Raw genomic sequence first — 25,322 nt, 5'->3', positions numbered from 1 at the left:
ACCAGACAGGATGTGCCTCCTGGTGAAAGAACACAACATCATCTAGATTTGCCAGTGATCAGATCCAAGAGACTTTGATTCTGAATTCATCTTCCCATTGGCAGGAAATACAGAGGAGAGGAGAAGATGCAATCATCAAAATCTAGACTTTGAAAAACTCTACAAAGTCAAATAGCTTGGATTCTTCAACAAACTAATTGTAAAGAAAAGAAAGGAATAGAAGAGAACTTGTAGAATAATGAAGACTCAAAAGTAAATCATCAAAAGAGGTGAACTAAGGGCCGCCTGGTTTGAGCGTCCGACTTTGGCTCAGGTCATGATCTCGCAGTTTGTGAGTTCGAGCCCCGCGTTGGGCTCGTGCTGACAGCTCAGAGCCTGGAGCCTGCTTCAGGTTCTGTCTCCCTCTCTCTCTGCCCCTTCCCCACTCATGCTCTGTCTCTCTCTGTCTCTCAAAAATGAATAAAACATTAAAAAAAATTTTTAAAGAGGTGAACTAAAAACTACTGTCCAAGGATACACATTTGGGTCATTAAACTATGAAGAAATATAAGAAGTGATTAATAGGAACTTCAAAATATTGAATAATTTGGAGGAGGAAAATGTAGTGGTGATTAGATCTATACTAAGCAAATAGCTAACATTGCACACACACCACTACTCAAATTTTGGAGGGATGTCTAAGAGAAGAGATTCTAGTGTATTACAAGTAACTCAAGGCCATAGTAGCTTTATTATGAGGTAGCTTAGTGATTGGGATAGTGGAGCCAACTGCTGCCTGGGTTCAAATCCCATCTGTATTCTGACAGCAGGACTGTGGACAAGTTTCTTCATCTGTGTAATGGAGATAGCTTCCCTCACAGGTTTGTCATGACAAGAAAAATAAATGTTATAAAAAATGTTAGTTTTACATTTTATAAGTGAGAAAACCTTAGAATATTTGCAATATTATTCAGAAGTAAACATATATATTTTTATTGTCATTCCAAAAAGTCTCAATATTTCATCTAGGTAAAACTCCAGAAGTAAGATTTAAGCCATATGAGTTGATATTTGACTTCAACTGAAGTGCAAATACTCATTGATTGAACTGAATTTGTAAGCACAACGTGTCTTTCAGGTGAAGTGGCAAATATTTCTCAAATACTATTGAGTTTTTTATATCAGTTTCATTACTAATCTTTGTTCAATATCCTTATTGTCAGATCTTTTTATCTATGCCTCTCTCTGTTTCTCTCTTTCTCTCTCTCTCTCTCTCTCTCTCTGTCCATATGACACTTATTTGAAAAGTTTTTGAGAAACTTTTTAGGAAAGGCAAGCTTTTGTGCTGACTGTTATGATTAGTTGGGCCAAACAAGTATGCAATATTGTGGAATTTCATGGAACATTACTGTGAAGGCTATGCTGAATAAACAAAGGGCCAAGCTTGATTAAACTGACTCTCATATAGATGAAATTAAATTTTTCATAGTTCTTCTCAGATTAAATTTGGGGATCATTTTTGCATCAGGTTTGTAAAAAACTGGCACATGTTTGGCTACAGTTTCATTAAATAGTTCATTCTTTTCAAATAGTAGCTCCAAAATAGGTTTCATATTTATGGTAATTACTCTTTGAGATTCGAAAGTTTAAAGTTAGCATGTTTTACCTTACTATCTTTGGAAATATTAATTACATCCTGGCCTCCTGAAAGATGAGGGCTTTGCTATTATTTTCATATGTTTTAAGGGGTTTTTCAAAGGTAAAATTTTAATGTCAAAAAATTTGAGATTTTTGTGTTTTGGCACAATTCCTTTACTCTGTCATAAATGGTTAAAATATGCATCCTCATAAAGAACTATTGCCTAAAAATTTTATCCTCTTTAAAATATTTTTTTCTGATTACAAGTCATATAAAGTTCTTAAAGTTCAAGTTCACTGAAATGTATAATGTTCACAGGTAATGTCTCCTATAAGTTCAACCTCCAGAGATAATCACTGTCAACATTTTGCTCAAAAATGTCTCTTGTAGGGGCGCCTGGGTGGCTCAGTCGGTTAGGCATCCGACTTCAGCTCAGGTCATGATCTCATGGTTTGTGAGTTCAAGCCCTGCATCAGGCTCTGTGCTGACAGCTCAGAGCCTGGATCCTGCTTCAGATTCTGTGTCTGCCTCTCTCTCTCTCTGCCCTTCCCCTGCTCATGAGCTAGCTCTCTCTCTCTCTCTCTCTCTCTCTCTCTCTCAAAAAATAAATAAATAAACATTAAAAAACTTTCAAAAAAATGCTTCTTGTATATCATGTCATGTATGGGTATGTACATATGGCTTAAGTATAATCTTACTATCCATAGTTCATCTACCTTTGTAGACTAAGGAAAGATTGTCTCAGTTGGAAGATATATGTTAATTAATTCAGTTTGTAAAATTTGACAAAGAAATTTGAAACAAAAGTTAAGTAAAAATTTTCAAAGAGGCCAATACCCATAAAGCACTCATTCATACTGGCTAATAGAATATTTAAAGAACCATTTGATGGAATGTCTGATGTTTTATATTTTTGAAAAGTTATCAAGTAGAGATATTAATAAGATCCAGTCCCTAAGTGACACCATAGAGAAGAGCAAACCTTGTCATCACAGATCATATCCATATTGACAGGTAAATGGAAAATAAACATTGTCTTATAAAGTCACTGTTTCCAGATCTCTTTTCATAGAAGCTTAGCATGTAGTTTAACTAACACTAGAACCATTAAATGCTAAAAGTTGCTCTATAGTTATACCAAAACATTTTTATGCCATTTCTTTTTAGACAGACAGTTATGAAGAAAAGGAGATATGGGAATATATTTATTCATTCAAACTATTCATTTGTTCAGTAACTATCTATTAACAATTGTGTGATGAGAACCATGCTAGGCACAAGAGACACAGCACTGAGCAAAAACACTACATTCTGATCTCAGATACATTATTTTTGAGAGAAATAGTTACGTATCAAAAAAATCAAAAATAGAAGTCAAAGAATAACTGATGTGGCAATAGTTTCAATGCTAGGTACTTGCTATTACACAGAAAATAAAAAGATGAGTCTCAATCAACAAATATTTATTACCTTATAGCTGCATAAAGAGAATAATGATAATGCAAGTTTCCATTACCCCAGAATGTGTGACAGGAAATAAATAGTAAAAAAATATAATCATTAGGTAAAGGCAATATGTTGGTATCACATAAGCATTAAGAGATGAATGGGTATATTATAGGCATGGTTTTCTAATGCATGCAAACAATACACTGCCTTACAATGTGTGTACCTCCTAATACAAAACATCTACATCTGAGCTATGAGGAAACTACACTGAAGTTGTGTCAAGATACACATACTCATTTTTTCACATAAGCATTGATTATGAGTCTTCCTGACTAGTGGTTTCCATCATGATTTGAAATGATTTGATTTAAATTACATCTTTCCTAGAGGAGATTTGTCCAAACACAGAGAGAAAATTTTCTCCTAAAGTATTCCAGGTTTTAAATCAATCAGTACATGGAATTTTAACAGAGGTAACCACATAACTTACATTTCCAAGTTCCAACCTATTATTGTAAAGAAATTGCTGAATCCTCAGGATGAGTACAACCAAGGCTTGTCTGAGTTCACTCCCAGGTTTGTTAACCTTTGGGGGAAAATCTTATATGAATACAGAATGCACCGGAAAACAAAGAAAGACCTGTCCAAGCCTCATGATTCAATGGTTAAGGTTGGAACTTTAGGATGTGGTAAATTCGAATTAGTGGCATTTAAAAACACTTGTGACTTCCAGAGATCTGGATAGCGGGTATGTACCAAATTTCTGGAAAATAAATGTTATATATACGTATATATAAATAATTTAGCGGTTTCAAGAGTGGTTTTGCAGATACGCAGTGTTGAAAAGTTGGTTAAAGTAAGACTTCTCAATTTGGGGGCTATTTGTGTACCCCAAAATTCATGTGTTAAATCCAAATCCCCAGGGGGATGGTATTAGGAGGCAAGACCTCTAGGACTTGATTAGGTCATGAGAGTGGAGTCCTCATGAATGAGATTAGTGCTTTTATAAAAGAGAACCCAGAAACCTCCCTTGCTCCATCCACCATGAGAGGACACAGCAAAAAGACAATAATTTATGAGCCAGGAATTCATCTCCTCAGACATGGAATCTGCCAGAGCCTTGATCTTGGACTTCCTGGCCTCCAAAACTGTGGGAAATAAATGTTTGCTGTTTAAACCACCCAGTGTACAGCAAACTGAACAAAACTAAGCTTCCCGAAAAGAGGGAAAATGACATTTTTTTTCTCAGTCAGCCTCTGAATCTCAAAGTTGTTTTTGTGGCATACCTGTTTATGGAAATTTCATTCATCCACATAAGGTATCATTGAAGAATGTGCATTTCCAAGCAGTCTTGGGAAGTTCTAAAATACAGCAGGCATACTTACCACAAAGTTACACTGGTAAGTTTCATTTAAAAGAGAAAATATTATATATCACCTATGCCAAGACTGCCTAAATTATAGATACTGTTAAATTGTAGGGAACTTTAGGTTGGATTTTATTCCCTTTTTTGGACCTATGAGATCTTGGTTGCGTATCTAGCAGTCCATGTTTCCTATCTGCATTTATTGTTAGAAACGGCAGAGAATTTCTAACCACATCTGACTTGGTCAGGTCGCCATGTCTTACGGCCACCAGTTGACCCTTCACGCACATTACCAAGACCTCCCTTTTATACTAAGAGGGAGGGAAACTTAATTTTGCTGGTAGTTGCTATATTGTCTCTCTTCTTGTTTCCTCACATTTTCAATTTTTGAAGAGTAACTTCCTCAGGGGCTCCTATAACCACTAAACCACTCCCCACAGTAAATCCCTTTATTACTGTCTAGCTATATATTATTGGCTCACTTAATTCTATTATTAAATAAGTTCATTTTGTTGGATCAAACTTAATTCCTTGTTCATTTGCTTATCTTTGGAAATGTGAAATCTCTCTATGATTAAAAAAGAAAGAAAAAAAGGGGCTATCTGATTTCTAATTTGGAACAGATAAACAGTTCTTCCAGACTGCTGTATGAAATAAGACAAAACGCCAACACAGAAACCTCTCTCCGTATGTTGTGGTTTATTCCAAAAAGACATGGAACCCAATGCTATTCCTCATCAATTAAGATTTAGTGTTTGAATATGCCATGATTTGTTCTCTAACCTTGATGGATTAACTTGAGAGATGTCAAAAGTAGCTGCCAAGTTTAGGGAGGAAAACAAGATAAGATTTATCCATACCAATAGATCTCTCAATATGTCTGGTTTTTATCACTTGTGTTGCCAAACAATTGTATATTCTAGAATGATCTCAGTGAATAAAGGAAGGAAAAGAGGCACTCTATCTTTTTTTGCCAACACTGTTATATATCGGATTATCTGAGCTTTAAAGTTGTGGCAGGACGTGAATAATGACAGGTATGACTACAATGTCAGAAACCCGTATTTTATAGTCCAGGTGGATTATCATAGAACTGTGGAATTTTTGTGCTCCAAAGAACGTTAGAGACAATAAAACTGTTCACCTTTTAACATTTTTCCTAAATTTATGTTAGCCCACCAATCAACTGAAATACATCTCTTATATATACAATATTAAGTATAAGACATTTCTTATGTGTCATTTCTTTAAAGTTAACAATTGCTACCTATCACTTGAAGAGGATGACTGAAATGCCTCAAGCAGACCATATATTCTATAGATACAAATGCCAAATGACTCGGATTTGACTCCCAGAACACCCTATGTTCCTGTTAGAATACCTGCCCTTTTTCTTTTTTTTCTTTTAAGTAGGCTTCACGTTTAGTGTGGAGCCCAGCTTGAACTCACAACCCTGAGATCAAGACCTGAGCTGACATCAGGAATCCAGCTCTTAACCTACTGAGCCACCCAGACGCCCCTAGAGTACATAACTTTAAGGAAATAAGATGTTTTTTGTCACTTAACATAATTTCAAAATTCATTAGTGCTAAACATTCTAATTATATTGGAAATTAAAAAAAAACCTGTTTACATTTAAATATGATGCCAAAATATCAGCTGACCATCATTCAAACATGTTGGGTTACAGCACATTTTTCTGGCCCTGAGTGAGAATAGAGTAATAGATTACTCACTTGTTCCTCTTTAGACTTTTTTTATTTTTTTTTTAATTTTTTTTTCAACGTTTATTTATTTTTGGGACAGAGAGAGACAGAGCATGAACGGGGGAGGGGCAGAGAGAGAGGGAGACACAGAATCGAAACAGGCTCCAGGCTCTGAGCCATCAGCCCAGAGCCTGACGCGGGGCTCGAACTCACGGACCGCGAGATCGTGACCTGGCTGAAGTCGGACGCTTAACCGACTGCGCCACCCAGGCGCCCTCTTTAGACTTTTTGGATTCAGATTTTTACTCCATTAATATCACCATTTTTATTCCTTTCCTCTCTTTCATTTTATCAATAGGCGTGTGTGTTGGAAAGAATACTTATAGGTGATTAATAGGCTTTTTGAGCACAATTAATTAGTCTGCACAAATCAACAATTTAAATATTATCAGTTTTCACATAATTTTAATGAAAACTATTTTGTAGGGTGTTCCTCATCCACTTCTGAAGCAACTTTCATTGAATCACAGTCTTTGCCTTACCAAAACATTTTGTCTAATCAAACTAGCTGCTATAAATCTAGCTACCTTCACTGCAAGATACCAAAGGCACAGCTGTATTTAAATAATAATAATAATAAAAAAAGTTCAGGGGCGCCTGGGTGGCTCAGTCTGTTAAGTGCCAGACTTCAGCTCAGGTCATGACCTCACAGCTTGTGGGTTCCAGCCCAGTGTAGGGCTCTGTGCTGACAGTTCAGAACCTGGAGCCTGCTTTGGATTCTGTGTCTCCTGCTCTCTCTGCCCTCCCCCTGCGCACTCTCTATCTCTCAAAAATAAATACACATTAAAAAAAATTAAAGAAGATTTCAGCTTCACAACTACCAACTTTGGCAGAATGAAACATGTACTTTTTTCATGGAAATGGAACTCATCTGAATGACCAGTGGAAATTTAAATTCAAAGTGTTTATAAAATCTGAAAAATATTTCCAATTTAAGATGTATTCCATTGATGCTATACTTTCAAGAATATATGGAAACTGATATGAATCTAAAGTGCCTCTAAAAAAGTCCTTTTTAGCAAAATATATTTTCATTTTAAAATTGACAAGTTTGTCATCTAATTATAAGTTTAATGGTTAAAAAGATTTGTTGTTTTAGGAAATGCTGTTTTATAATACATAAAATTGAAAAACATAAGCAGAATATTTGATGTGTCATTATTATGGAATATTACAAATAATGACAACTGTAACTACATTGCCAGGAAACTTTGATCCTGTAGTTTACTTATTTGTCAGAAGTCAAACTTGAACAATTGCAAACTAAGCAAGACAATACTACTTATGACTCTAAAAAATGTCCGTGATTTAGTATTGATGACTCCTTTTAAAATGATAGTACTCAAATATGAAATAACCAGGGTTCTCCGTTCCAGCGAAATGAATAAACTAGTGTATTGTGGGCAGATACTATGAAAGTTGTTTCAGACCATCTCTATCATTATACCTGCCCCCACCCCTTTCCTTAAAAGGACAGAAGAGAAAACAAAAAGCTATAGTAAAAAACAAGCAATCCCGAGGCGAGTGTAAGTCTCCTTTTACGTGAAAAGCATAATACTAGAAGAGCTAAAGTTTAAGTTCAAGGACCTGTTAACATACTGGCATGAACACCCAGTTCATTCTGACTTTCAGACTCTGTTTACCAAGCGGGACTCCTGGCTCTAATCATTTTTCCTTCTTCTCTTTATAGTGAAAACTATATCTCTTACTTTAACTAGGCTCTTATCACTAGTTTCTTTTCAGCAACCTGTCCTCCCTTGATTTCTGCCTTCTCCCAGTCCTTGGATAAGCTTCTTTCTGCAAGGATCTTTATTGTGGCTGTAGTTTAAGGCATTCCTCTCCTGAGTGAGTGTCTCGGGCCCCACAGAAAGCATGGTTTCAACTAATTACTTGGAAAAAGTGGTGTTACCAATTTCCACACCAGTCTAAACAGACATTATATCTTGTCTAACTAGGATCCCTACTATAATTATACTTACTTTAAATATTCAGATACATACATTTGTAAATAAATGGAATATACATGTTATAAATTAAAATAAATATGAATATATTTATTTTATAAACATATGTAAAATTTATAAAATAACTTCAAGGCAATTTCATTTTCACCAAAATAAATATTCTGAAGATCAAGAGACATTAAGTATTAGGCTTTGGTTATTTATGCAGTTTTCTTGCTCGGCTGATCATGACTGAATTTTCTAGAAGTGAGTAGCTGTCTAGATACATAAAATATTCATTATTCTTTTAAGAACTCATGTTTATATCATCATTCCCACCCCCATCTCTTTTAGGAAGTAGTTTTTAGATGAAGCTGCACTTGAAGAATGTTTTAGTATTTTGTTTTCTACACTGTTTGTGGGAAAGTCAAAGAAAATTAAGGCTACGCTGTTTCTTCCTCAGCTGCTAACAGAAGTTTTGAGAATTTCAAGTGTACTTATATTCTACTCATTAAACAAAAGTTAAAAAAAAAACTTTCATGGATATCAAACACTTCTTTTTCTCTTATATATCTGTTTATGTGGAAAACAAACCTTTTGGCAATCTGTACATATGTAGGTGTGTGTTTTTTTTTTCCTTTTCCTTTAAGTTGAAAAACACATGATAAACATTTGTCATAAATTGTCAGCTTACCTTTCATTCTTGGGTTTGATCCAGCAAGCGCTCTCCATCACAAACTCTTCATCTGGCATATTTAACTGATGACTCTGCAGATAAAGCTGAAAGAAGATGATTTAATAATTCCCTTCATGTTCTAGTCTCAGGTTAAGTTGCCCTTACTTTACATTTATTTCAAATCTTTTTCTTTTCTGTGTAAGAGCCTCTAAGTTTTCCTTCTTTTTCATATGAAAAAAAAAAAAGATCCTTTACAAACAATTATCTCCTCTTGATTTCTATTTTTCAGTGTACTCTTCAATGTCTTTAAGGGCTTTTGCTTCCTTTTTTTAAAACAATTTTAAAGGGGCTCCAGTTAGCACTTATTTAGCAAACAAACTCTATTAAATGCTTAGTAGGTGCTAAGCACTAGACATAAAAGTGTGGCTGAAACGGATGCTTATGTGAAGAACTCATGTTAGATTAGCAATGAAATGAAAAGTGATTTCATTCAAGGAAGACTATACAGTTGAGGAAAACAAAAGAAAAACAAAAACAAAAACTGTTTCCGAATTTCAGAGGCCTGGTTAAAAATAAGGATCAGTCACTTTAAATGTACATGATACTGGCCATGTCCCTTATTCTCTCTGAATCATTGCAGTGTAATCTGTAAAACTGCCCCCTACAGAAGAGAAGAGAGTAAGGATCTTTCACTATAGGTAGTGCTTTGTGCATTATCCATGATTCTTAGGTGTGTATTCAGAAGACATTACGACACAAATGGAAAAACAGTTTAGAAATGTGCATTTCTAAAGGAGCTTGTGAGAAGAATAGAAAAAATTCCTGCACTAAGATGAATGTAACAAAAAAGAACAACGTGCAGTTCCACTATAACCCCAGTGGAGTGGCCCCTTTTCTCCAGGGTTATACCCACTGAAATTAAAATCCCCTGGATGTACCACAACAAGCAAGTATAAGACTCTGAAAGGCAGAAACAAGAATGTGGATTGTCTAGGGACCGTGGAACTTGAGGAGTAACACGGCGGTGGGTCCCTTGGGTTTCCTGATCGTCTCCAGAGTGCTGGAGAGGATTCCAACCCAGAACCTTCAACAGGCAAGGACAAAAACAAACAAACAAGCAAAAAACCTACAAGCAAAGATTGTTTCCTGAAGAGACCTAACAGAACAGAAAACCACTTTTGGAAATACCCACCGTACTATAGCCAAATACCAACAGAACCCTTTCCTTCATGGTTGCCGTGGGGCTGAACATGTACTTTTTTCATGGAGATGGACACTCATCTGAATGACCAGTAGAAATTTACATTCAAAGTGTTGATCTTCCAACACTTCCACACCAAATTCGTTGGTCTTCCACCCTACAACCCCTTCACCCAAACAGAAGATTAGCTCCCCGTTTGTTCCATCCAACATCACTGGTCTCTCTCTGACTGACCAGTGGTGTTGGCAGGAACAAATGGGGAACTAATCTTCTGCCCCCCACCTGGTGGAAGGAGGTACTGCTCCAATTCTCCTGCTGCCTGTGTTGGCAAACCAAGTAGGAAGTGGATTTTCCACCCATTCTTTTTTTTTTTTTCCCCCTGTAAAACTAAAATAATAGACCAAAGGCTGAATACTGTTTTCATACACTATACTGCCTGCCACCGGCTTAACTTTTTTTTTTTTTAATTTTTTTTTTCAACGTTTATTTATTTTGGGGACAGAGAGAGACAGAGCATGAATGGGGGAGGGGCAGACAGAGAGGGAGACACAGAATCGGAAACAGGCTCCAGGCTCTGAGCCATCAGCCCAGAGCCTGACGCGGGGCTCGAACTCATGGAAGGCGAGATCGTGACCTGGCTGAAGTCGGACGCTTAACCGACTGCGCCACCCAGGCACCCCCCGGCTTAACTTTTTAAAATCCATTTCTTCTGATTTCACCACTTAAGGCTTTTTTATACTACGCTCTAACATTAGCAATAACCTTGCTATATTTTCTAAAACACTACTTTATTTCCTTCTGCAACACCTTTCTCATTCTTTCTATTAAAACAAGCAAACAACAACAAAAAATCAAACTTCCCTAACTAAAAGTGAAGTGCTATAAGAGTTTCCACTAAAACAATCTGTCCAAAATGCTGATTTTAAATTATTTATAGATTTATAGTAATTTTTGCTTCAAGCTTACTATATTTTAGAAATGGATGTATATCTGTATTTGCTTTTATGTCTATAAATGTTATTAACAGCAGATCTAAGTTTAGAAGCATAAGTAATATATCAGAGCAACACTGGGAACTTAGAAATTAATATTTGGTGCTATCAAGAATAAACAAGTACATTTCTATTTTTACATTTTTGAGGAACCTCCAAACTGTTTTCCATAGCAGCTACGCCATTTTACATTCCCACCAACAGTGTACAAAAGTTCCCTTTCTTCACATTCTCACCAACACTTGTTATTTATTTTATTTTATTTTTTAAATAACAGGCATCCTAACAGATCTGAGGTGGTATCGGACTGTGGTTGTGATTTGGCATTTTCCTAATGATTAGTAATTCTGAGCACCTTTTCATATATTTCAGTCTGTTTTTATGCCAATATTGTACTGTTTTAATAATTTAAAATAATTCCATATGATCCAGCAATTCCACTTCTGGATATATATCCAAAAGAATTGAAATCAGGATCTCAAAGAGGTAGCCACATTTCAATGTTTACTGCAATATCAATCATAGCAACCAACCTAGAAAAACAACATAAATGTCTATCAATGAATAAAAGAACCTCAAAATGTGGTATATATGTACAAGCGAGTATTATTCAGTGATAAACAGAAGAAAATTCTGTGATATGCCACAATATGGACGAGCCTAGAGGATTGTATGCAAAGTGAAATAGGCTAGTCATAGAAGGACAAATACTATATGATTCTACTCATAAGGTTTCTAAAATAATCAACCTCATCAAAACAGTGCAATGGTGGTTGCCCAGGGCTGGGGGCAACTGAGGAGCTGGTGTTTTACACATATGAAGTTTCAGTTATGCAACGTAAGTTATAGAGATTTGCCATACGACATCGTGCCTGCAGTTAACAATATTGTATTATGTACTCGAAAGTTTATTAAGAGGGTAGATCTCATGTTCTTGCCACAATTAAAAATAAATAAGTGAAAGTGGTGTGTGTGTGTGTGTGTGTGTGTGTGTGTGTGTGTGTGTGTTTTAAGACCAAATAAGTAGAGTATACTAGGGGTGCCTCAATGGCTCAGTTGGTTAAACCTCCGACTTCAGCTGAGGTCATGATCTCACAGTTCTGGGTTCGAGTCCCACGTCAGGCTCAGGCCTGGAGCCTGCTTCAGATTCTATGTCTCCTTCTCCCTCTCTGCCCCTTTCCCACTCATGCTCTGTCTCTCTCTCTCTCTCTCTTTCTCTCTGAGAGATGAACAAACATTTAAAAAATCTTTAGAACGTACTAAAAAAGTGCCTTAAATTGTAATTCTAGGACTGTGGCCACACCATTTTCGCATGTCATTTTAACTTAAATTCAGAAATGCTGGAGAAAGGTGTTGCCGATAATTTTCGTCTCAGTTTTTCACTTCATGATACAGTTAATAAACATCAATAGATACTAAAAATGTCATCTCCTTCATACAGATTTGGTCTTTTTTTTTTAGAAATATTATTTTAAAAATATTTTGTTTAATTTTTTTAAACTATATGATTTTTGTACAAAGTGCGTTTCATCTATACATTATGGAATTTCACTGAAGGTTTAAAAAGATTCTGTTCAACTTATAAGAATTCTTCATATAAACAAATTACTGTGGAAATTTAAACATATACATCATTTATAATGTGATTAGCTGTTTGCAAACTGATAGGTTTGCAAGTACCCCAGATTGGATTTCCTTGGCTTCCCTCAGTTGACTTTACTGTGTCTCATATCAAAGCACATAGCTTTTTATCTCACCCCTATTTCACAGGGTCAAGAATTGATATTAACCCTTTTCCAAATGAACAACTACAACTAAAAAGTCACATAGCAAAAATATGTCCACAGGATATAAAGAAAGGTAGAAGGGTAAAAGGGTAGAAGGGTGGCTTTTTTGAGAAATAACCAAGTGGGAAAAAAATGATATTTTTAGATTCCTAAGTATCTTGAAAGAGAAAAAAAAAAAAAAAAACAAAGCAAGAACAAATGATAGGCTCTTGCCTGGAACTGACACTTGCACCAAAAGGAAAATGCAATGAAGAAAATGAAAAGCTGCTCAGTGACCTTTCCTTTAATGCACCAAAGATAAGGTTTGCTTGTTCTTTCTAATAATGTGGCTGGTAAAATAAGAATTCTTATACTTGACACTCTTCAGTTTCTCCTATTGTACAGAGAATTGCATATTACCTTTCAGTGTTTTAAATATAAAATATAAAACAAAATCTTTGTGGCAATCATAGTTTTAGCTACTTAAATCCCATTCACTTATAAATCTGATGACACACAAACTGTTATCCTACTAAAGCGAAATGAAGGATCGGAGAGAGAGAGAGATGATGGAGCTCCCCAAGAAAAACACATGGATCGGCACCTGGGTTCCCAGAGCTCCAAGGATAGTGCAGAATGTGGCAAAGAAGGAAGAGAATTCAGAGAGAAAGAGGATTCCTTAATTACATTTGATGCAAGATGTTCACCAATGCTCCAGGGAAAAAAAGAATAAAAGTAGTAGTAATAATAATAAGAGCTATGGTACAAAAAAAAAGACTGCTAACAAATACTAAGCACTCCCTTTCTCTTAGGCACTGTATTCTAAACAATTTATTTCCTTTAATTCTTTCAGTAACTCTAGTTCTAGGGTTTCGAATAATGAAATTAAGGCATAGGAAGGTTGAAAAGTTTATTTAAGATTACACAACTATCAGGTAGCAGCAATGGGCTCCAAACTAAGGCAATCTGGTGTTTGAATCTATGCTTTTTACCAGTATATTATATTGTGTTTACTGAGATCTAAATATCAAAACACTTAATTTTTTTCCCCTCAGTAAATGCTACATAATTAAATCCATAGGATGGGTACATTCTTTACATTTGTTTAAAATATTGATATATAAGTTACAAGTAAAATAAGGCCTTTAGTTTACACGGGGACTATTTACCTAGAGTTTCTTCCATAAAGTCAACTGTGGTTAAAATATTCTGGTCCTATATTGAACACCAGGCTGATTAAATTGTCCTGCACAGAATGCCTGAATGAAATACCTTCCTTCAAGACAATGCCACATGCACAGATTTGTGCTCCTTGGAAATTGTAAGTGACTCAGTGATAACTGCTAAATTATACAGTGAATTTTTCGGAAATGTTCCATTTTCATATAGTCAACCTCCAATGGGTTGCAACAGGATTACCAGTAGTAGATTATGTAAACTTGTTAATATCTCTCATTCTTACACTCAGAGGAATGCATTTCTCAATGCTTATTGTTTAAAACATAAAATCAATAATACATTGCTGAAACCATCTGATATGTATTCCCTGTAGTGCTTTATTAATGCTACTTTTATTCATCCTGTATGCATAATAGAAGTGATTGCTTGTTGGGGCGCCTGGGTGGCGCAGTCGGTTGAGCGTCGGACTTCAGCCAGGTCACGATCTCGCGGTCCGTGAGTTCGAGCTCCGCGTCAGGCTCTGGGCTGATGGCTCAGAGCCTGGAGCCTGTTTCCGATTCTGTGTCTCCCTCTCTGTCTGCCCCTCCCCCATTCATGCTCTGTCTCTCTCTGTCCCAAAAATAAATAAAAAACGTTGAAAAAAAAATTTTTTTTAAAAAAGAAGTGATTGCTTGTTATACAGTTATTCTTTGTTGGTTATCATACTTCTTAAAAGCTTGCTCATGCTGTGCAAATCAATAAAAAATAGTGTATCACAAATACCACATTAAAATAATTGCTGTTTTTCATAGAAAAAATAATTATCTGAAATATTTGGATTTTATTTCTTTATTTCTTTCATTTCCTCTTCTTCAAAAGAAAAATTAAAAAATAATCAAAGCATTTCTTGCCAGGACTCAGGGATTCTGAAGGCTCTCATATTTCATGAACACTATTATATTGATCTTTTCCAAGACACATTCACATTATGACTTATTTTTAGCTATTAACTGTTCTACCTGATAGATTAAAATTATCCATACCACCACATTCCATATATTTTCTATGGTTAAAAGACCCGAGGGGTGCCTGGGTGGCTCAGTCGGTTAAGTGTCTGACTCCTGATTTCAGCTCGCGTTATGACCTCATGGTTTGTGAGATTGAGGCCCACATCAGTCTCTGTACTGACAGCATGGAGCCTGCTTGGTATTCGATCTCTCTCTCTCTCTCTCTCTCTCTATCCCTCAATAAAAAAATATTTTAAAAAAATCTTTTAAAAAGCCAATAATAATAAAATTTGCATGACATTTTACACTTTAAACAGCTTTTTTACAACCTATTCACAACACTTCTAGATAGATCCAGTATGATTTTCAGGTTTCCACAAATGTGTCCTCATTACATCCACAAACTGGCTTCCATCTATTCTTACTCCAGTTAAGTTAGCCTGCAGAATACTTTTTCTAGCGGCGCCTGGGTGGCTTAGATGGTTAAGCTCCAGATTCTTTCTCCCTCTCTCTCTGCCCCTCCCCCACGTCCATGCGCCCCGAGCTCACTCACACTCTCTCTCATTCAAAATAAATACATAAAATTTAAGAAAAAAGAAAAAAAATTATTTCTATAGAGCTACTAACTTCCCTTTGCATATGCCATGTCCTATGCCTACTATTTTTACCTTTATACCAAATATTTCCTGTCACTTAAGACCCAGTTCAGATATCTCCTCTTCTACAAGAATTTGCCTATTTCCTCCATTTGTTAGTGATATATTTCCCTCTTCTGGATTGCTAGAGCATATTATCTCTTACGGTGTGTTCCCTGCTCTCTTATTTAAAATTAATGAGATATATGTATTATCTCACCTTTACATGGTAGACTTATTAAGCACAGCATTCTGTTCTTTTTCTTTCCTCCTCTAGAAGCATCTAGCATAGTACACATTGTAGGAATTCCAAATATTTATGTGGAAAGAATAAACTTTCAGAAAAAAATACATAGACAAAAATGCATCTCACAGCTGTGGGAGAACTCAACCTAGGAATTCGGACTCTTAAACTTTTATGTGGAAAAGACATAATGCTAGATGACCACTAAAAGCCAAAGTATTACCATGTTCTAAAATCAAGCCACTCTAGGGCGCCTGGGTGGCGCAGTCGGTTAAGCGTCCGACTTCAGCTCAGGTCACCATCTCGCGGTTTGTGAGTTCGAGCCCCGCGTCGGGCTCTGGGCTGATGGCTCAGAGCCTGGAACCTGCTAACAATTCTGTGTCTCCCTCTCTCTCTGCCCCTCCCCCGTCCATGCTCTGTCTCTCTCTCTGTCCCAAAAATAAATAAACGTTAAAAAAAAAAATAAAAAAAATAAAATCAAGCCACTCTACCCTCAAGCTTAGTGCAATCATTTTATCTGGAACATATCTGGATCTCACGATTTGTAGCTGCAAATTCATGCTTTGATTTCCCTTCTTCGCTGTGCTTTCATTGTTTGTCATGTACTTTCTTAGATTTCTGTGGGGTATGGTATTTTTAACATTATTTCACCTTCAAATTTGCATGTCAATCTAAAACCCTCCTTGAATGGCTGAATCAAATATATGCAAATGAACAAAAGTATAAACAAAAAAACTATTTCCGAAGTAGTCATTGGAGATATTGTTAATAGAAAATAGAGGAATTGATGTAATTATCCTGTAATTTTGGTTTTGGTTTTCAACATATTCCATTTGAATGTAGCATGTATTTCTTTCAATGTTGACCAGAAATTTGAAATACTATAAAATCTTTAAGTTTGGACAAAACTGTAAGGAAATGGTGTTATAATTAGAACAAAACATATTTTGAACTGGAAATCTACTGGGCTTTTGGGCTTGAGTTGGAAGTCCATATTTTCTGCTTCATATCATTATTACAGCATGCATTAGCTGCACCCTTTTATAAGCCGGCCTTTTTTTTTTTTCTAGGAACCACTGGTGCTTTTAAATCATTCTTTTCAAGGAACTCATGCAATTGCCACACTTTGTAGGCAACAACTGTAATTCTAAAACATGTCCAAATCTGTCACAGATCTGCTTTATTATTTAGTTAAACTTGAAAATAAAAGATATTTTCTCTCTATCCAAAGGCATTTTTGTAGAAGAAATTACATACAAACACACAACACAAAAGAAACTGAACGAGAAAAGAAAATTGACATTTTGATTTGTGGACTCTCCAGTAGGTCTATCATTCATCCAGAAAAATATCACTATTGTCACTCTTCTCAGGCAGGGAGACTAATTGGTGCAGCTGTGGCAGAACACAGTCTGTCTGCAGGGAAAGCCGCCTTGCAAAGAAATGGAACACGCTAAAGGACTTGCAGGTGTTACGAATTGAGTCTCAAAGATGAGACTCTGTCTGATTAAAAGGAGCTAAAGATGTATAGACCTGTCTTTCTAAACACAGAGTTACTAATATGCTTTTTTGTCTGAATGACAGTTCATTTGTGGAGCAAGTATTTTTGAATTTGTGCTCTGTACAAAGCAGTGTGCTACTTACTTCCTTTAGCTTAACAAGCAAACCAAATTTGACATGTTGGAAAAGATGGTGGAGAATCAACATGGAAATGAACTCACTCCCTGAGTCATGCAGGGCCTTGTTTTGGTTTTCTTTTTTGTGATCTGGCTCCCATCGAAGTCATTCTAGAATCCAAAGAGGTGATAGTGACAGCTAACATTTACCAAGGTGCAGAAAGGCGCAATCATTTGCCCAAGGTCAAATGCAGGCTTCCAGATCTCCAGTTCGGTGGAACATTGACTTTACCCGAATCTGTGAACCAGTCAGATAAGAGTGCATGGCCACAGTATCCTCTTACACTACTTCGGTGCTTCAATAAGAATTATGATGTATGCTTTCAGGATAGTGGGATCTTGTCCACCAACCCGGAGGCCAGGTGAGAGAAGGAGGAGTAAGATCAGTCCTTCACTGCAATGTAAGAGGTTGGGAATTTTCCTAGAAGCAAGAAAAAGTCTTAGAACCCATATTTTCCACCTAAAAGATTGATTTATCCACCATTCCTCCTGGGGTTTGAAAGGAAAATTGCATATAAAATAAGAAAGCTTATCATTTGGGCAATCTTGAGTTTTTTTTTGTTTTGTTTTGTTTTTTTAAGCTCTGGAAGTTTCAGTTTTTATCAGTATCCTCGGACTACCTTTATCAATGCATGTCTTACGCTGTACTTATTTTCTTTCTTAGCTAAGTGTTCTTAAGGACAGGAAGCATGTTTTATTTATCCGTGTAAGTCTGAAGCCTGCACCAGGACATCTCAAACATTAGATGATAAATGACCATCAAATCAAAGAATAACACAAGGATAAAATATTCTCCTTATCTACCTCATGGAATTACTATAAATATTAAATGGAAACATTGTGAAAACACTGTAAAACTTTTAAAAGCTATGTAATATAAGTGAGCATAACACATGCTTATAAAATCATTATGTTAAATGTTACTTATCTGTTCACATCATTCTTATAAAAAAACTGATAAGGGAGGTATTATTGTTATCCCCGTTTTAAGGATGTGAGAGGTGAGCCACAGAGAGATGGACAAAAATGCCCAACACAACTTAACCAGTACTTGCTAAAGCTAGGATGTGAGCTCCTCCAGTCCAAAACCAGAACCTATGCTCTTAACCAATGCCTATTATTGCAATCAGGTTGATTTATATATTGCTTATCAATGTCTCTATGTTTCTCAATTAAAATATCAAATGGCTAAAAAAGAATGTAGTTGATGAAGGCTTATGTTGAGATGACCACTGAGATGTGAGTCAGGCAGACCCACCAAATGCTCATTACCCTACTCTTGCTGCATAATCTTAAACTTCTCACTGAATATACCACAGACTTGGTTTCCTCATCTGTGAAATGGATGTAAGATTTATGTATGAGATTAATCTACAGGTTTTATTATATGGCACCTAGTAGGACTTCAGTAATACATAGGTGCCATTATTATTATCATTTTTGTTATTATCTTTCTTTTTTCCTTCTTCCTTTCTTTCATGCTTTATGTACTAATTCTTTCAACACTTATAGATTGTGCACCTACTGTGTGTCAAGTACTGGGGATGCATAGGAGAATAAAACAGATCAACACAGCTTTGCACATAGAGCTTACCAGCTAGTAGAAAGAGATATGGAGAAAAATATAAAGCAGGCAAGTTGCATAGGGTGTCCCAGGAGAGAGGGGGTATTAATCTTAGTAAGGTGGTAAGAACAGATTGCACTAAAAAAGGGACCTTTCAAAGAACACTTGGAAGAGATAAGAGAGGGAAATCGTGTGAAGATCCTAAAGAACAGCATTTTGGGCAGAGGGTAGAGCAGGTAGAAGAGGGCTGGGGTGGGATCTTGGCTTGTTTGAAGAACAGCAAGAAAGCCACTGTGGATGGAGTCGTCTGAGGGAAGGGGACGGAAATAGGACTGAGGTCATGGAATTAGAGTCCATTGTAAGCATTTTGAGTTTTATCCCAAGTCAAGTAGGGCACTACTGAAGTATTTTGAGAAGAACAGAGCCATAAGCTGATAACTTGGGCTGGCATATTAAGGAGGCAGAGATGGTGGAGAAGGAGGGTGATGGCAAGAAGCCAATTTGGAAGCTTTTGCAATAACCCTGCTGAGATAATAATTTCTTGGGCCAGACTTTGTGGCAATGGAGAAGTTGAGGACAACCACTTAGGTCATGCTGACATTTGACTCCTTCCATTGGCCCCAAAGCAACGAGACAACGTGAAGGCAGATTTTGAGAAGGGTAAGAGGCATCTGGCATCACCTCAGATGAATTATTTGCACAGTGTACAAGCAAGAGAAGTGGTTACCTTCTAGCTAAGGGGATTAGGTCGCTTATACTGTTCAGAAGGTTCAGAGAAATTTGGAGGATCTGGGTTCTCAAACACATCAAACTGCTCCCAACCTGGGTCTCTTTCTCTGTCAGAGTCCTGAATGTAGCATGGAAGACTTGCCAGGATTATAAATTCAGTTTACTTGGAAACTTTATTATTCTCAAAATTTGATCTGGGGCCTCATTTTTAGCACAACCTGCTCTCTGGCTACAGGAGATGAGGGTGTTTTACATACTGCTGTCAAAGTCTTCTGATTCCCACACTGTGCCCTGAGCTGATAACTGGCTGATTTGGTTTTATTAGTTCCTTCCTTCCGTGAATCAAAGGCACTTAAGAACAACCAATCACCTCCATAGTCCTTATAACTACCACTACCCTCGCAAAAGTAGCTATTTCGGAGCAATAATAATTATAAGGACTGGAGTGATAGCCAGAGACTCTAGATGGAAAAGGAGGAAGTGAAGCAGTTCTGACTTATCATCAAGCAAGCTATCCCTACAACTAACTAGACCTTAATCCCACTGGAAAACTCTGGAAGCTGATGTAGAATTCATCTCCCAGAGTTAACCCAGCAGGAGAACAACAAACTGAGGTATTTACACATAGACTCCCAATAGTCACTGGTTCCAGACTGCTCCCTGAGACGTTCATTCTCTGGCACTTACTTCCTGATATGCCCATGGTACAATGAAATGAAGCCACTTGAGAAAGGCTTCAGGCAATGAGTTACAGATGCTGGTAACTGGAAGTCAGTCTGTTGTGCACTACAACAGTAAGGTCCCAGGTATGTGGGCAGGGCAGGGCACTGACAGTGTCTAGCATAGCATTCTACTTTTGATGAACATCTGGGTAGCTTCTAGGTTTTTGCTTTTCTGATTCATGCTGCTGGGAACATTCTTGTACATGCCTTTTAGTGAGCACATGTGTGTGATTATATTGGGCATCTATCTGGAACAGCAATTACTGGTCATGGAATATACATTATGTTCAGCATTTTAGATACTATCAAACGTTTCTCTAAAAGTGTTATACCAATTCACACTCTCAGGACAGTATGGGAGAATTGCCCTTCTTTCATGTTGTTGGTAACAATTGATACTTTCTGTCTTTTCTCATTTTAGCCATTTTTTGGAATGTGTTATTGCACATGTAGGGTTCTTATTTGCTTTTCACTGACTATTAATGAAATTGTGTGTCTTTTCACATTTGAAAATGGCACACCTCTATTGCAAAGTGCCTATTCAAATAAGTATCTTTAATTGAACAATGGTGTGCTATAATTTTGATTTTCTTTTTTAATTCATCATATTTCTATATTCTTTACATCTATCAGTGTTTTACCTATAGATATAATGTATTCATCTTATCCATTCAATATCATGCTGTACCACATAGTGTTCATCCAGTCCCATAGAGGTGGGCACAAATTTAGCTTCCTTTGTTTCCCTCATTCTCTCACTCTCTCTCTCTCTCTGATGAAAATGATGTGAAAAACCATCCTCATTCCCGATTTCTTTTGACCGGTGTGAGTGTTCCTTTGGGTTACATCCCAAGAACAGGAATGCCTGTATTGTGAGCTATATGCCAACTAACATTCAAAGAATACTGTGAATTTAAAAGTAGCAATTTCACGTTCCCCATGAAGCACCTGAGTGTTCATATTTTCTCATATCCTTGGCCAGGCCCTTCTAGTTTTCAATTTTCTCATTGTTGCTTCAAATTTCTATTGTTTGCTTTCAATTTCCTCATTGTTGCTTTTTTTCTGATTACTGGTAAACTTGAGCATCTCTCCCTCTGTGTATTGATAGAATAGCCTCATAACAGGTAATGTAATACAAGTATGAAGCAGGTTTATTGGAGAAGTTCTTATGCAGAAGTTGATTATATGTAGTCTCCTGAGTCCTCACTAGCCCACTAGCCTAGTACAGCTGGGCATAATGTAGCTAGCACATTGTAGCTTGTGCTCCAAGAAATTCCATTAACCTTCTTCTTCACGTGTTTACTGGGAAATTGGGAGGAGACAGAAAGCACCTGATTAATTATGTAATGTTGAGAATCAGAAGATCTTGACCTTCCCATTCTTGGAGGTGTCCTTACTGGTGAAAGGAAGAGCTTGACTTCCTGAGTCTATAGGAATTTGATTCCCAGTGCTGGTATTAGAAGGAGACCTTGTGGACTCTTGTACTGAACCAGTTGATTACTATGCTAGCTGAGTGGGAAGCTTCTTGGGTCATCCATCCATCCATCCATCTACCCATCTATCCAACTAATGGCCCTGCATCTTCTTATTCACCAACTGGTCCCTAGGAGAAGAATGGGTTAAACAAAAATTTTCCCATCAGGAAATTAATTGAACTTCCAGTAGAGCTTCTAGCTTCTCTTGAAAATCATGGAGATGATATTCTATAATCATGGAGGCAACAAAATTATTAAAATTCTCAGAAGGATATGTGAAGCTTATCTAAACCACTTGGCTATGAAGCCCAAGCTGGAGAAACAAGAAAAACTACTAGGATCAAATTAGGAATGGCTCAGTGTTATTTTTTTTAATATCCTTTAAATGAAAGCCCATATATTCTTTATTAACCTAAGAATGCTGCTGACAGTGCAAGAAATCTGTGTGGACACTGTCATCTTGTACCTCCTCACCCCTTGTTCTTGAGTCCTCATGAAGGATCAGACAGCTCCCTCCAGAGAGCAAACAATATTATATCTCAGTGAAAGGCAAGAGAGAGTCTGTCTACTCCAGACAAAACAAGTCCTAGGGGACAAAAAGTGTTGTTTTGAGATTAAATCATGTTTTCAACCAGTATTGATTATCTCCTGCTGTGGGCATATAGCTTTTCTGCTATTTAAGATGGAGGTAATGTTTTTAGTTGCATTAAGGAGGGTAGAGACAATTGTAGCCATGGCTTTTGCAGTAAGCTCTGCTATTTGGAGTAGTTGCCAAGACATTAGCAGAAGTATATCATTCTTCTAATGAGGAAAGGCTGATGTAATTTGTGTGGCTGATAAAACATGAAGGTGAAAGGCAAAGGCAAATGGGCTAACAAGGCTGTAACAGCCCTCAGGAAGGTGTGCTTGTCTAGGAATCACTAGGAATTGTGTAGGAAAGAGAATGGGATCTGACATGGTCCCCCTCGTCCTGGTCAGTATTTAGGGACTCTTTGCAACATCACTATAAGCCACCTACTGAGACATTCATAGGTAGGTGTTTAGGCTGGTCATATTTGTAATGGGAAATGAGAAAGATCATTGATGACCACCTTTTCCCCAAGATCCCAAGGTCAGATGTGTTCATGTATTAATTGTTCTTTGGGAAACACCTTGAGTGCTTCTCCTTCCTCTGCAGCCATAGACTCTGCAGAAAACTAATAGTCACCATTCTGCCTACCATGATGAGCTGTGTGAAGAAAAATGAGGACTGCAGGGGGAAGGGAATGTGTAGTGAAAGCATGAAAATGATAGTGATATCTGTCACTTCCAGAGAGATGGATTCACACATCTCACAGGGGATGATATGCTACTGTCCTGGAAGCAAGAGGACCCAAAAATCACTTCTAGCATCTTCATCCAGTCATCCTCAATCTGTGCAATCCAAATCCCCATCTCTTCACGGGGGGTCAATGTGCCTATGAATAAAAGGGAAGGAAGAATGAATGCTGAAATACAAAATCGTTAAATTTCTTACAACTCAGACAAAAATGTGGTATTGTGTAGCATTAAAAGGAAAAGAAAATAGAAGAAAAGGGGAGACTCTTCATAGACTAAAATGGAATGATCTCCAAGATGTGCTAGGGCAAAATGCAGAAATATGTTATACTTGTGTTAAATATATAAAAATATATAAAACTCCTCATAATGTTGTATAGAGATACAAGGATACTGATTTATCAGATGGACTTTCATTTCTTTGTTCCCATGTCTGATGGCCAGAGGCCTAGGAGCTTCATCCGGGTAGAAAATCCTCACAGTGTATGCCAATGCTCAACTGTTTTTAATTCAATTACCCATTGGCAGCAGAAGTCATTGCAGGAGAGGCTGGTGTAGATAACCTTTGAAAGTCATCCCATTACTCAATGGTATTTGCTTCCCATGTATAATGGTGACAAGAACCACCAAATGCCATGCTTGGAGGCCTAAGGCGGGGACAGACATAAATAGAATCCCACTGATGAATTTTATTAAATGGGGAAATTTCAGTGCCTGGCAAATATTGTCGATCAGATGCTTGCTAATATGTGTTCTATCTGGTTCAGGGAGATATTTGTATGGACCAGATCCATATTTTACAAATGTGTCTATGGAAATCAGTTCCAACTTTTGTCTCCTTAATGAGGTCAAATGCATCTTCCAGCTACAAGTTGGTCCAGATGCATATAATGTTTACCTGGTTTGTTTTAAGTTATGCCTCTTGTAGAAGGCAAATTGGAGCATTAGCTGCAGAGAGTGGGATTTAGTAGGTCTTGCTTTCAAATTGGAGGGATAGCCTCATCAATGAGAGAAACGTCCTGACCTTAGAAGTCAGATAACTTGTAGAGTTTGTATACCAGAGGCTCTATCACTGGGAGAACTTGCAGTCCTTTCTATGGATCTAGCGGATTGCTAGGTTACTTGAAAGAGCCATGGAGATTCTGGTTAGTAAATAGGTCTGTCTCTCCTCAGTTATTAAGGTGTCCTCTTCTCTAAGTTCTTATTTATATCCTCTGCTCATTTTCCTATTTGTTTTCGTATTGATTAGTAGGGTACCAATTTTAGAATTGATTATCTGGTTTCAAATCCCAGATCTACCAGTTAAAAAACAGTGGGATTTTGGACAAGTTACGTAAATTCTTTGTGTATTAATTTCCTTTCATTTAAAAGGGACCAAGCAATATTTTCTACCTCATAATTTTGTGCTGATTAAATGAATATTTTTAATCACTTTCAAAGATTATGGAATAAAGTACATTGAGCTCTCTTGTCTCTTTCTTACCGCTCCATAGAAATGTATTCTACATACCAGATATTAATTCTTTATAGATTATAGAATGGCATATATCTTCCATTCTATTACCTATTTATTAACACCCTTTAGTATAGGGAAGTCTTACATGTTATCTAGTCAAATATCTTCATTTTTTCTTTATGATTTTGGAGTCCAGCTTAAGAAATTTTCTCTACTCCAAATTCAAAAGGATATAATTCTACAACTTTATCTATTTGCCTTGTAATTTCACCTTTGACATTTCAGCATTTAACTTACTTAATCTAGTACATAGCATTTGTTAGAGATATAAGTGCATTTTTTTAACAAAGCTGTCTAAAAATGGATCCTTTGTCCACAGATTTATCTTACCACTGCTATCATATGTCAACCTCAAATTTAAAATAGGATCTATTTCTGAGCTATTCTGTCACATAGGTCTACTGATATTTCTCTTTATACCAATGCCATCATGTTTTCATCATTGTAGCCTTATAATGTACACATTTGAATGTGCTTTGGTAAGAGTTTCTCAGTAATTTAG

The 25,322-nt window shown here is 36.8% G+C and overlaps 1 protein-coding gene across 1 annotated transcript in view; it reads right to left on the bottom strand.

Moving 5' to 3' along the window:
* The window catches only part of LOC111556367 (casein kinase 2 subunit alpha' interacting protein), a 387,346-nt gene that overhangs the window by 56,505 nt on the left and 305,519 nt on the right, over window positions 1–25,322 (bottom strand). Inside the window, exon 3 of the transcript XR_006584963.1 lies at window positions 8,837–8,922. The gene's annotated coding sequence lies outside the window, so the exon portion shown is untranslated. The remainder of the gene's footprint in view (window positions 1–8,836; window positions 8,923–25,322) is intronic.

This window comes from Felis catus, chromosome C2 (assembly GCF_018350175.1).
Source record: "Felis catus isolate Fca126 chromosome C2, F.catus_Fca126_mat1.0, whole genome shotgun sequence".
NCBI lineage: Eukaryota > Metazoa > Chordata > Mammalia > Carnivora > Felidae > Felis > Felis catus.
This window is presented reverse-complemented; position numbering and strand designations above follow the sequence as displayed.